Genomic DNA, 13165 nt, shown 5'->3' with positions numbered 1-13165 from the left:
AACAATTTTGAAGTTATAGTTTGGTAAATATAAGCACCAGAACTGTTATCTGATTGTGGGACAAATACACCTTACCTGATGGTCCAAGAAGATACTGAAGTAAAGAAACAGAATAGGGTCCAATGAAACAGAAACCGTAACTCTCTTTCTGCATTGTTGCCTTCTACTGAGAAGAAACAGGAGAAGGGGAAAGAAAAAGAAGGGAAGATAGGAGAGAAGATATTAGAGAAAAGAGAAGGGAGGAGGAGGAAGAAGAAGGAGGGAAGAGAAAAGGAGAGGAGGGGAGAAGAGAAAAGGAGAAAAGAGGGGAAGGAAGGAGAGAAGAGAGGAGGGGAGGAGAAGAAAGAAGTGCAGAGAAGAGGAGATCTGTTATGGTGATCTGTGATCAATCATCTTTGATGTGACTATTGTAATTGTTTTTGGGTGCCATGAACCATGCCCATATAAGACAGTAAACTTAATCATTAAATGTTGTATGTGTTCTGGCTGCTCCACTGACAGGCTGTTCCTCCATCTCTCTCTCTCACTCTGTCTCTCTTTTTCTCTCTCTTTCTCTCTCTCTCTTTCTCTTTCTCTCTCCTTGGGCCTCCCCATACCCTGAGAAACAACAATATTGAAATTAGGCCAATTAATAACCCTAAAATGGCATTTAAATGTTCAAGTGAAAGGAAGAGTCAATCAGTGCAGCAAACTTTATTGTCATCTTATTTTAAGAAATTCCCACAGCCACCCCAGCCTTCAGGAACCACCACCCTGATCAGTCAGCAGCCATCAAAGTAAAGGTAAGATCCTCCACCAACAAAAAGATTGCAACTTGATGAAGGCTCAGATGATGGTTAACATTTTTTTTTAGCAACAGAGTATTTTTTTAACTATTTTTAGACATAATACTATTGCACACTTAATAGACTACAATATAATGTAAACATAACTTTCATATGCACTGGGAAACCAAAAAATTTCATGTGACTCACTTTATTGTGATATTCACTTTATTGGGTGGTCTGAAACTGAACCCACAATATCTCTGAGGTATGCCTGTATAGTTTTAAAAATACTACCAATAGTAATTAAACAAGAAAAATAAATTAAAGGCATATACATCAAAAAGAGACAAAAGTGTTTCTATTTACGGATAATATAATGGTTTGCTTAAGGATTCCTAGAGAATCATAAAAAAAATGCTAACTGGAACACTTAAGAGATTCAATAAAGTTGAAGAACATAAAAATAACCAACAAAAATCAATTTGTATATATGTATATATATATATATATATTCACGTACATACACATCTGTATGTATATATGTATGTATATAACTAATAATAATAAATTTAGGAAGCAATCATAGAAATCTTATTCAAAATCACTTCAAAATGAATAAAATAGGTGGAAGCTAATCTATCAAAGCATACATATGTATAAACATGTTCACAAAACACTAATTAAAGAAGTAAAGAACACCTTAAATAGCTAGAGGAATATTCAGTACTCATGGCTGGGCCATGACAATCTAACAAAATGGAAATATCACCAATGTTAATTTCCAGATTCAGTGCCATACTAAACAACCAAAATGACATTTTACAGAGTTAGGCAAAAATATAATAAAATTCATTTGAAGGGATAAAAGATATAGAATATCAAGGAAAATAACTGGGAAGGGGGAGTAGGAATGAAAATGGAAAAACATTTACAGACATCCAGCTATATCATAAAACCACAATAATAAAAATCATTGTTACTAATTAAAAATAGAAAGGAAGATCAATGGATGAGAGTAGGAAAAAATAGAAGTAATTGAGCTCAATAACTCAATGTTTGATAAACCCCAAAACATAAATTACTCAGGAAAGAACTCCATATTTGATAGAAATTGATATGAAAAATATAAAGCAATTTGCAAAAATTTGGTATAGACTGACATCTTACACAATATTTCACAATAAATTCAAAATCCGTATGTAACCTAAACATTAAAGATCATACTATTTTAAAAATTGAAAGAGAAACAGATGACATAGCTTTCACAATGCTTGATCAAACAAAGGCTAGAGACAATTACTAGGAATAAATAGATCATTTTGATTGTATGAAATTAAAAGAAAATAAAAAGATTTTGTCCTAACAAAATTAATGCAATAAGGACATTAAAGAAAGTCATTGACTGGAGAAAAAAATCTTTATGCCAAGTGTGTCTGATAAGAGTATATAATATATATACACATATATAAATACATATATACGCACATACATATATATATATATACATACAAAGAATTGTAAACAAAGCAGATGCCCACCAACTTGGGGAATTATGGTACATGGACATAATTGAATATGCACAGTAAAAAGTTATAAATATTATTAATACAAAGAAGCCCAATGGAAGGATTTGTGGACTGATACAGAATAAAGTAAGCAGAGGCAAGAAAACAATATACATGACGAGTTGTAATAACGTTAATGAAAAGAACAACCATCACTAAACAAAACAAACAGAATGCTACAGAATCATAATGAACGCTGTTGGTCACAAAGAAGACTTGTGTCAGGACACCTCCCAGAGTTTCATTGAGAAACTATGAAGGAATGTGGGTATAGGATATTATTTATAACATCAGACTTTTTCAATATATTGTTTTGGGAATCTTATTTTTCTTACTTCTTATTTCTACACCTTATTATAAGGAATGTCTGTCTGGGAGGCAGAGGGGGAGGAATTCAATGGGAAATATATGTTATATAAAAACAAAAGACATCAATAAAATATATTTTTTTAATATCTTATGCTTCTTTTTAAAAATAAACTTTATTCTAGGATGACTGGAAATAGTGGAAAAGAATACAGAAGGAAATGTAAATGATGTAAAAAAACAAAAAATATCAATAAGAAATACTTCCTAAACAAGTAAATTTTCTTTATTTGAATGCTTGTTTTGGTTGACGATCCCTCTTTATACTTTGAAAAATTACTTTCAAATAATAAATACAGCATATAGAGAGAGAAAAGAGCACAGCAACCAAAGATGCTCATTCCCTCATTCCACCATAAGTTAAATGCTAAAGTATTTTCTAAATATTTAGGGCTACTTTGAGATTTCAAAAGCTAGAACCTTGCTTTCGTTGATTTGAGACATTTGCTATCATCAAGAAATGGCAGCATTTCAACAAACAAGTATGGAGATGTGTAAGACCATGGCTGGGATGCCCCCCTCCAAGCCAGAATGAACTGATGAGAGATTTATCTACCAGGTGAGAACTGTCAAAAGCAGTCCCAAAGTTAGTAAGTCCACTGGGCCTTTTCACAGTTGAGTGTCCCATTTTTCTGAATCCCACTAAAACACCATAGATTCATATCCATCTAGTCAGCAGAAAGATTATCCAAACACTGCCCTTCACCATCCCAACCCCCAATCTCCAGCTGCCTGCCACCCAGTCTGGATGCTCTCAGGCTCTGTCCATGGGGAAGAGAATATCTGACCCAGGAGTCTTTTTCTCCCTCCCCCAACAATCTCCTTTGCACCCACAGCCCTCCCAAAGTGAGAAACCTCATCCAGGGCCTTCTCAGTTACAGAGATTTCACAAATTAGTCACAGAAAGGATGGAAGCAGGGAAGAGAATCCAAGATTGCTGAAGGAACTGGTAACCAGATCTGGTGCCTCTCACCTCTGGGTCAGGGGCTCAGATCTCCTCTGGGTTAGCAGTGAGTGACCACGAATGAAGTTACCTCTTGGCAGCAATAAGACTTTCTGGGTAAATCTTACCATGGGGCATATTCCCCAGTCAACAGGATAAGTCTTAGAATCACTATTAAATGCCTTTTTTCCTCTAGAACTGATTCTACCATTTCCTTATCAATTCTCCTAAACTGTGCTTTCCTTCTTGGGATCTGAATTCAATGAATAGAAAAAGAAGAAAGCAGGGGAAAGAGTTGTATTTGCAGTCAGAAGACTGTGAGTCAGAGGACTGGCTGCTTACTAGCTGTATTCTCAGGCAAGTCACTTTATGTCTCTTCTTCCTTTTTAAAATGAGGCTAATAACGTCTCTGCCCTCTTGGCAGAGGAGAGGGACTATGGGGTTTAATACTGTATCCACTATCAAACAGGATTGCTGTGTACTTTGGCTTTTGGTGAATGACTTTTCCTCCTTTCTTTTGAATCTCTGTCACAAGGGATGGCTCTATGTGTAAGGAAGCGAAGAGGGAAAAATCTGGAAATAAAGAGATAAAAACCAAAGTTATCAATGAAAAATAAGATTAAAAATGATAAAAATGTAAAACCCAGTAGGGTGAATGATACTTATACTACCTCCCTCAAGAGTGGTTGTGAAGATAAAGTCATCAACAATCATTTATTAAGTACCTACCATGTGCCAGGCATTGTGTTAAGCATTGAGAAAGAAAGGAAGGAAGGAAGGAGGGGGAAGGAAAGAGAGAGAAAGGAAGGAAGGAAGGAAGGAAGGAAGGAAGGAAGGAAGGAAGGAAGGAAGGAAGGAAGGAAGGAAGGAAGGAAGGAAGGAAGGAAGGAAGGAAGGAAGGAAGGAAAAAAGGAAGGAAGGAAGGAGGGGGAAGGAAAGAGAGAGAAAGGAAGGAAGGAAGGAAGGAAGGAAGGAAGGGAGGGAAGAAGGAAGGAAGGAAGGAAGGGAGGGAGGGAGGGAGGAAGGAAGGAGGGGGAAGGAAAGAGAGAGAAAGGAAGGAAGGAAGGAAGGAAGGAAGAGAGAAAGAGAGAGAGAGAGAGAAGGAGGGTGAGAGGAAAGAGGGAAGAGCCAGCCAGTCCCTGCCCTCAAGGAGCTCACAGGGGGAAACAATTACAAACTGTGTACAAACAAGATACAAACAAGATCAATTAGGGGTGACCTCAAGGGGAAGGAACTAGCATTGAGGGGAATCAGGAAAGTCTTCAGGTAAAAAACTGGACTTCCAGTGAGAGTCGAAGCTGGGAGGCAGATATAAGAGGGAAAGGGTTTCAGGCATGAGGGACACAGTGAAATGACTGGAGTTAGCAAACGAAGTGTCTTGTTCAAGAAACAGAAAGTTAGTTCATGTCACTGGAGAATGTAGAAGGGAGTAAGAAATAAGAAAACTGGAAAGAAAGGAGAGGGCCAGTTTTTGAAGAGCTTTAAAGGCCAAACAAAGGATTTTTTATTTGTGGGGAAGGTAATAGGCAGCCACCAAAGTTTATTAAATAAGGGGGTGACATGTCACACCTGTGATCAAATGGAAATTACGTAAGTAGATTGCTCTGAAAACTGTAAGTCCCTCTATTAATGTCAGTTACTTTTATTATTACCCAATTCTTATCAGCTCGAGTTCAAAGGATCATGAAATTAGAGATGGAATAAACCTCAAAGAGGGGCAACTAGACAGCATGGTAGCTAGAGCATGGGCCTGAAGTCAGGAAGATTCATCTTCCTGAGTTTAAATCCAGCCTCAGACACTTACTAGACATGTGACCCTGGGCAAGTCATTTAACCCTGTTTGCCTCAGTTTCCTCATCTGTAAAATGAGCTGAAGAAAGAAGTGGCAAACTACTCCAGTATCTTTGCCAAGAAGATTCCAAATGGGGTCACGATGAGTCAGACATGACTGAAAAATGACTGAATGACAAACCTGAAAGATCATCTAGCCTAACAATAGGTGAGGAAATGGAGTCATGAACCTGGAGACACTTATCTTTACCTTCTCTCTCTCTCTCTCTCTCTCTCTCTCTCTCTCTCTCTCTCTCTCTCTCTCTCTCTCTCCCCCTCTCTTTCTCTCCCTCTCCATCTGTCTGTCTGTCTCTTTCTCTCTTTACAAAGCATTATCACTTCAGCAAGAACTACTCAAGTGACCAGTCTCCATCTTTCCAATTACAGAGCATTTAAAACTTTTTTTAAGTGATGAGAAGAAAAACAAACATAGACATATGTAGAGATGAAAGGAGGAAAAAAAATAAACACACACTACAAATTGAAATGCAGTCAACTGGAATGGACAGCAGGTTTGAAGAATGGAAAGAAATATTTGAGTCACAAAAACAAACATATACATACGTGTGTAGATATATGTAATATATACACACATTTGTTATTCTTGTTCAGTCACTTCAGTTATGTTCTACTCTCCATGATTCCATTTGGGGTTTTCTTGGCAAAGATACTGGAGTGGTTTGCCATTTCCTTCTCCAGCTCATTTTACAGATGAGGAAACTGAGGCAAACAGGGTTAAATGACTTGCCCAGGGTCACACAGCTAGGAAGTGTCTGAGGTCATATTTGAACTCAGGTCTTCCTGACTCTAGGCCTGGGGCACACACACACACACACACACACACATACATACACACACACATACACACACAGGCTCCCCATGAAGGCAGAGATGTTGTCTTACATTTTAATGTTGTATACCCCCTGGCACACAGCAGCACAGTGCTCTGTACCCAGTCGCCACCAAATATGGAGTTCATTAATTATATAAGAGAATGAATGAGATTGGCTCATCACTTGTCAGAGAGGGAATTCCCATTCTGGCCCTGATGTTGCTCAGTGACCTCTATGCTCCTTCTAAGTCAGGTAATCTATGATTCATGCAAAAAGAAGGCGAAGATTTTAGGGCCTGGAGATGAGACACTGTGGGGGAAAGAACAAGGAAATGAAGAAAATAGTTAAAAGAGGAGAAAATACTAATCCTATTAGTAGGGATACTAATAATAGATACTGCCATCAACCTTTAAATCAATCCTCATGTAAGAAAGTTTGGTGAACTTAGTGAACAGAAAATTAGACTAGGCAAGTCATTTAAATTCTCTGTGCCTCACTTTTCTCATCTGTAAAATGAGAGGGGTTAACCTCCATGAGTTCTAAGGTCTCTTCCTTTTTCTAAATCTATGATAACCTTTATCGGTCTAATTTTGACAATGACAAATGCAAGGATGGAAGTCATGACATTTGAGGTTTTATCTCCCCCCACCCAAACAAGGATTTGTTTGTTCTCTGTGTCTCCCTTCCAGCCCCACTGCCTACCCAACTCGAGATGTCTCAAAGTCATGCAACTTCGATGGGTCAGAAGCCAGTTAATCTCTTTGTAGGATGAGATACATCCCTAACCTTCCAAAACAGAAGAGGCCCAGTCTATGAGGAACCTGCTTATCCTACTGCAATGAAAGAAAGAGAATCGTTTCCATCATAGCAGGTCCATTCTACCTCCAGCATACCCTGACAGAATGGAAGATCCTTGAAGGTGGAGACTCTTTCACTTTCTGGTTTCCTAAACCCAGTGCCTGATACAAGTAAGTCTTTAATAAACACTTGTCCTATATACAAATACAAATACAAATCCTATAAATGAAGAAGTTGAATTTGATGACCGATGACCCATTAGATGACCCTTTTAGCTCTGTCTATGATCTGGTTATACATGAGTAAGAAATTAATGCCTTTTTGATAAAATACTAGCCAAACCAGTAAGTATTGATTGATGGTGCCAGTGCAGGTGTTTTTTTAGGGGGTGAGGCAATTGGGGTTAAGTGACTTGCTCAAGGTCACACAGCTAGTAAATATCAAGTGTCAGAGGCCAATTTTGAACTCAGGTCCTCCTGATTTCAGGGCTGGTGCTCTAGGTGGTGCAGTGGATAGAGCACCAGTGCAGGAGTCAGGAGGACCTGAGTTCAAATCTCACCTCAGACACTTGACACTCACTAGCTGTGTGACCTTGGGCCACTTAACCCCAATTGCCTCATCCTGGGTCATCTCTAGTCATCCTGATGAATATCTGGTCATTGGATTCAGATGGCTCTGGAGGAGAAGTGAGGCTGGAGACCTGCACAGCCCTCCCTCACTCAAAACAAAGTCAAGGGCAAGTCATGTCATCATTTCTCTGATGGCATGGTCTTCTTTGGAAACGAAGGACAAACATGCACACCACATGGCTGTCCCCACACAGTTTGACAGAAAGCACAGTGAATTGGAATCCAAAAGACCTGAGATCCTGCAATTGTGTTGTATTGGGTATAGAAAGTCACTTTACTTGTAAGTGAGACTTAGTTTCATCATTTGCATAATAGAAAAATTTGTCTAAGTAGCAGGCTTTTTATGATGATTAAATGATAAATATGTGGGATATCACTGTAGGAGGCTATCAAAAGCAAGCTATTATGGACTTTTTCTGGATGAAGAAACACTTATTTGCTTTATAGTGTTGGGTTTTTTTACATAGAATCAGAAGTTACAGCTAAGAATTGGATAATCAAAATCAAAGCATAATTTTTTTTAAAAAGAGTCACGTCAGGTTCCCCATGGGAGATAGCACAGAGACTGAACCTTAAATGGGGATTCTAAGAAGCAGAAGTGAGGAAGGCTATTCCAGGTATAGGTCTCATCCTAGTCAAAGTCCTGGAGGCAAGAGATGGAATGCCAAGTTCAGAGAGCAGCAAGCAGGCTAGAGTTCATGAAGGGAAGTAAGGTACAATAAGGCTAGAAAGGTGAGCTGGAACCAGGTCACAAAGAGCTTTAAATTCAAAGCTGATGAGTCTGTATTTTTTCCTTCATTCAGAAGGGAGCTTTGAAAGGTCCCTGAGCAGGAGATAAAGTGCAGAAGTCAGGGAATGACAAATCCTATAAATGAAGAAGTTGAATTTGATGACCCATTAGATGACCCTTTTAGCTCTGTCTATGATCTGGTTATACATGAGTAAGAAATTAATGTCTTTTTGATAAAATACTAGCCAAACCAGTAAGATAATGGTCAGTTAGCAACGCTAGCTGGAAGGGTCATTTAGTTTAACCCTCTTATTTTACAAATGAGGAAACTAAGGCCCAGAAACAGAGAGAGTAACTTGCCCAGGGTCACTTGGGCTCTTATTTTCTTTCTCCTTTATAACTAAACTATAAAGTGCCTTTACTTTTGACAAATCTATAAAGTGATTTCAATTACACATCCACAGCTATGAATCATATGCCACTTTCCTTTGGATACAAGCATTGCTCCCATGGAGCCATGTTTACCTGGATAAAAAAATGCAGTTTTCAGAATGTTTAAGGAAACAGGTCAGAGCTGTACTCAAAACTAAAGAATGGAACATTCCTGATATATGGCTTCCATCAGTATCTCATATGCCATTGTAGCAAATCAAGCCCCCACAAGGAACCTAGACGTTGAGATAAAGCATCATCATGGAAAGAATACCAAATTTAGAGTCAAAGAAGTCAGATTCAAAACCTCTCTCAGTTACTACTTTACGACCCTGATCTAGTTATTCCACTTTTCTAGGCGTTAATTTCCTCTTCTGTAAAAGAAGGAGTTGAAGGAGATGATTTTGAGTAGGGATCACTTCATTTACTATATCTGTATTACCATCACCTAGCTCTATACATGGCATATAGGAGGTGCTTAATAAATGCTTATCAATTTATCAATTGATCCCATCCATTTTTAAATCCTTTAAAATTCTTTAAACTCTGGACTGTAAGTCTTAGGGGATTATAATGTAGTGAGTAGTTGAGACCAGTATAAAGAGGTTTTGTGGGACTACCTCATCATTGAGCCAAAGTACCAGTACCTCTCTCCTTGAGGACAGAAACTGGAGAAGAGGGAGAGGAGCCCATGTTGGGATGAGGGCTTAATATTTCCCTTCTCAGGTTTCCATGGGGATCTGTGATTCATCCCTTATTAGAATACAAGAAGCCCTTTCCTCTTTTGTAGGAACACAACACTCACTGTCATGTTGGGGGAGTTGCCCTAAACCAAGGAAAAATACCATAGAATTATAGGTCTGGAGTTGGAAGGGAACTCAGAGGTTATCTGGTCCAATTCTCTCATTTTACACATGAAGAAATTTTGGTCCTTTGAGGTTAAATGGTTTGTCCAAGGTCAGGCAGGTAGTATGTCAGAACCTGGGTGTGAACTGACAACTGGACAGCATACATGTAGGAATACTCCTTTCTTCAATTCCAGGGGATGGTGTCCCAAATATTATCAGAGGCAAACCTTGAAATCCATGAGACTTTGACTTGATGGTCCTCCTTTCTTATCCTTTGGGAAGATCAACCTGAAAAGGAGTGGAGGAAGGCCAGAAGTAAGAAAGAGCAAGAAGCCAGGCAAGGCCTCCCCCACCTCTCATCGTCTTCTGAGCTTGATGGAGGTTCAGTAAAGGAAGATATGGGAGCTGCCAGACAAAGAGCTAGGAGACTGAAGAGGGCCTTAATGATCTGTCCAGATGTTTTCACCATGGTGGAAAATCTGTTGGTGCCACTCTGCCTACAAAAGAGGAAAAGGCTTCTTGTATTCTAATGAGAGATGAACCACAGATCCCCATGGAAACCTGAGAAGGGAAATATTAAGCCCTCATCCCAACATGGGTTCCTTTCCTGCTTCTCAGGCACATTTCTAGGGTACTTAACAAGTTCCCTGGTGGTACTGCCTGTGAGGGGGTAGGCCTGAAGAGGGAGAGGTTGCCCTATTTGGAATAATTCCTAAGGCCAGCTTCTAAAAGAGAAATGAAAGGATATTTCTTCTGGGAGTTACCTTAAGGGGAGTGGATTTTAAGAAACCAACTAATTCCAAACTACCCATATTTGGGCTACCTGGGACAAGGATCTTGAAAAATTTTTTGCTAATTCTCTCTATTCATTGGGTCATAGACTTAAGATCTGGAAGGGGACTTAGAAGTCATCTAGTCCCTCACCCTCATTTTACAGAAGAAGAAATTAAGGTCCAGCTAAGAAGTGACAACCAGAATTCAAACCAAGGTCTTCTAATTCCAAAGCCAACATTATTTTTTCATTGTGCCATGTTCGATTTATTCTCTTCTGAAATATCCCTGGCACCACAAGCATGTCCATAAAAGGTCTAAAGACAGGAGGGCCTCAAGGAGATGAAACAGAGAGGTGTATCCATAAAAGACAACAATAACTTATTATTTCTGGTGGGGAAGCAGTCACACACGTATTTATAAAGGTTTCATTGTCTTGCCACACAGATCGATTCATTCAAAAGACATTTATTAGGTATCTATTATGAGAGACAACGTGATGTAGTGGTTACAAAGCCATCCCTGAATCTAGGAAGACCTGGGTTCAAGACCAGTCTCTGCTATATTCTGACCTTGTAACCCTGGGCAAGCTATTTAACCACTCAGGAAACTCCCTAAGATTATAAACTGCAGAGAAAGTGCCAATCTGCATTGACAGAAGGGGATTTCTCATTGCCAGTTTTCTATGCTAATGAAATCACAAGGCCAGTCATTTTTCTTATCCTCTACAGAGAGCTCATTATGTGGGACTAGGAGGAACATCAATTTAGTTAAGACATGATCATCATTGGAGATCGATCTGGAATTATGCTTAAAGAGTTGCTAAACAGTGTATATCCTTTGACCCAGCAATATCACTATTAGGTCTGTTTCCCAAGGTGATAAGGGAGAAAATAAAAGACCCTGGATGTTCTCAAATATTTATAGCTCTCTCTGTGGTGGCAAAAAACTGGAAATTGAGAGGATGACCATCAATTGAGAAACGGCTAAAGAAGTTGTAGTATGTGATTGTGATGGAATACTACTGTGTTATAAGAAATTATAAGCCCAGTGATTTTAGGAAAACATGGAAAGACTTGCATGAAGTAATGCACAGTAAAATGAGCAGATTCAAGGGAATGTTGTATGTGGTAATAGCAATACTGTGCGAAGAGTGACTGTGAGTTACTGAGTAGTAGGAACACTCAAATCAGCTATGAAGGAATTATGAAGAAAGATGCTATCCACCTCCAGAGAAGGAACTTAAATATGGAAGAATGTATTGTATGGTTCCATATACCTATCTGTGTGTATATATACATATATGTGTACATGTACACACACCCACACACATGTACATATATATATACATATATATGTCCTTTTCTAATTCAAATTTGGGATGGAGGGAGGGAGACAACTTGAAACTCAAAATGTAACCAAAAAAATAAATAAATATTTTTTAAAAGACATGGTCGCTGCCCTCATGGAGCTAGCTCTATGGTCAAAACTCAACATGGTTTCTATTTATCAATCAACAAACACTTATTGAGTATCTACTGTATGCAAAGCTGATGCTAGGTGCTAAGGGAAGACAGTAGATTTAGTCTCTGTCCTCAAGAGCTTATAACCTAGCTACAGAATCAAGATACATATAATAACAGCTGGGTTTACCCTTCAGAGTTTACAAAAGTCTTTCTCAGTAGCCACCTTATGAGGTGGATATAACAAGTATCTCAATTTTATAGATGATGAAACTGAGGATCAAAGAAGTGACCAAGATAGCAGGAACCAGAGCAAAAATGTGAAACCAAGTCTCCTCAGCCTCTGCCAGTGACCTTTCCACTACACCATGACTGTTTTCCATTCCATAGACAGAGAGATAAATAAAGACCAACAGCAATGACAACCCCAATTGCACATGCTGTATAGCCTCTAATCTCTAAATTTCTGTCCTGGACCAGAACTTCTGCCAGTAAATCCATGAACTTTGCAAAAGGAAAAGAAGAGTTAAAATCTGCCACCACCTCCCTTCTCCTCCCCACCCCCACCCCCCCTGCCCTCATGCTATTTGCAGTCTCTCACCTCAGGGGCTAAAATTGGAAGCAAAAGTTGGAGGCACTGCTAGGGGCCCACAGGCCTTGGATCGGCTTCCCTGCTAGGGAGCAATTCAGGAATCTCCTGTTCCCTTGGCCTTATTCCTCCTCCCATCCCAGATTCACAGTTTGGGCTGGAAGTGACTTGAGAAGTCATTCTGGTCTAATCGCCTAATTTAAGCTGAGGCTTAGAAAGAAGAGGTGATTTGCAGACAAGTAGGACAGCTTGGAAAGTCCTGTTTTAAATGTATTATTTGCTTAAAAGATTAAAAGCAAGCTCCATAGAATGGAGATTCAAGGTTTCATATGTAATTCACTGTTCTACTGTACTTATAGAAATGCTCATTTAATTTGGTATTTATTAAAGCCAGAATAAAAATTAAATTAAATTAATTTTTTAAAGAAAGAAATGATTTAGCAATTTGGAACTATGCCCAAAGGGCTACAAAAATCTGCATACCCTTTGACCCAGTAATATCGCTTCTAGGACTGTATCCCAAAGAGATCATAAAAATGGGAAAGGGCCCCCCATGTACTAAAATATTTATAGAAGCTCTCTTTGTGGTACCCAAGAACTG

This window comes from Notamacropus eugenii, chromosome 1 (genome assembly GCF_028372415.1).
Source record: "Notamacropus eugenii isolate mMacEug1 chromosome 1, mMacEug1.pri_v2, whole genome shotgun sequence".
NCBI classification, from domain to species: Eukaryota; Metazoa; Chordata; class Mammalia; order Diprotodontia; family Macropodidae; genus Notamacropus; species Notamacropus eugenii.
This window is presented reverse-complemented; position numbering follows the sequence as displayed.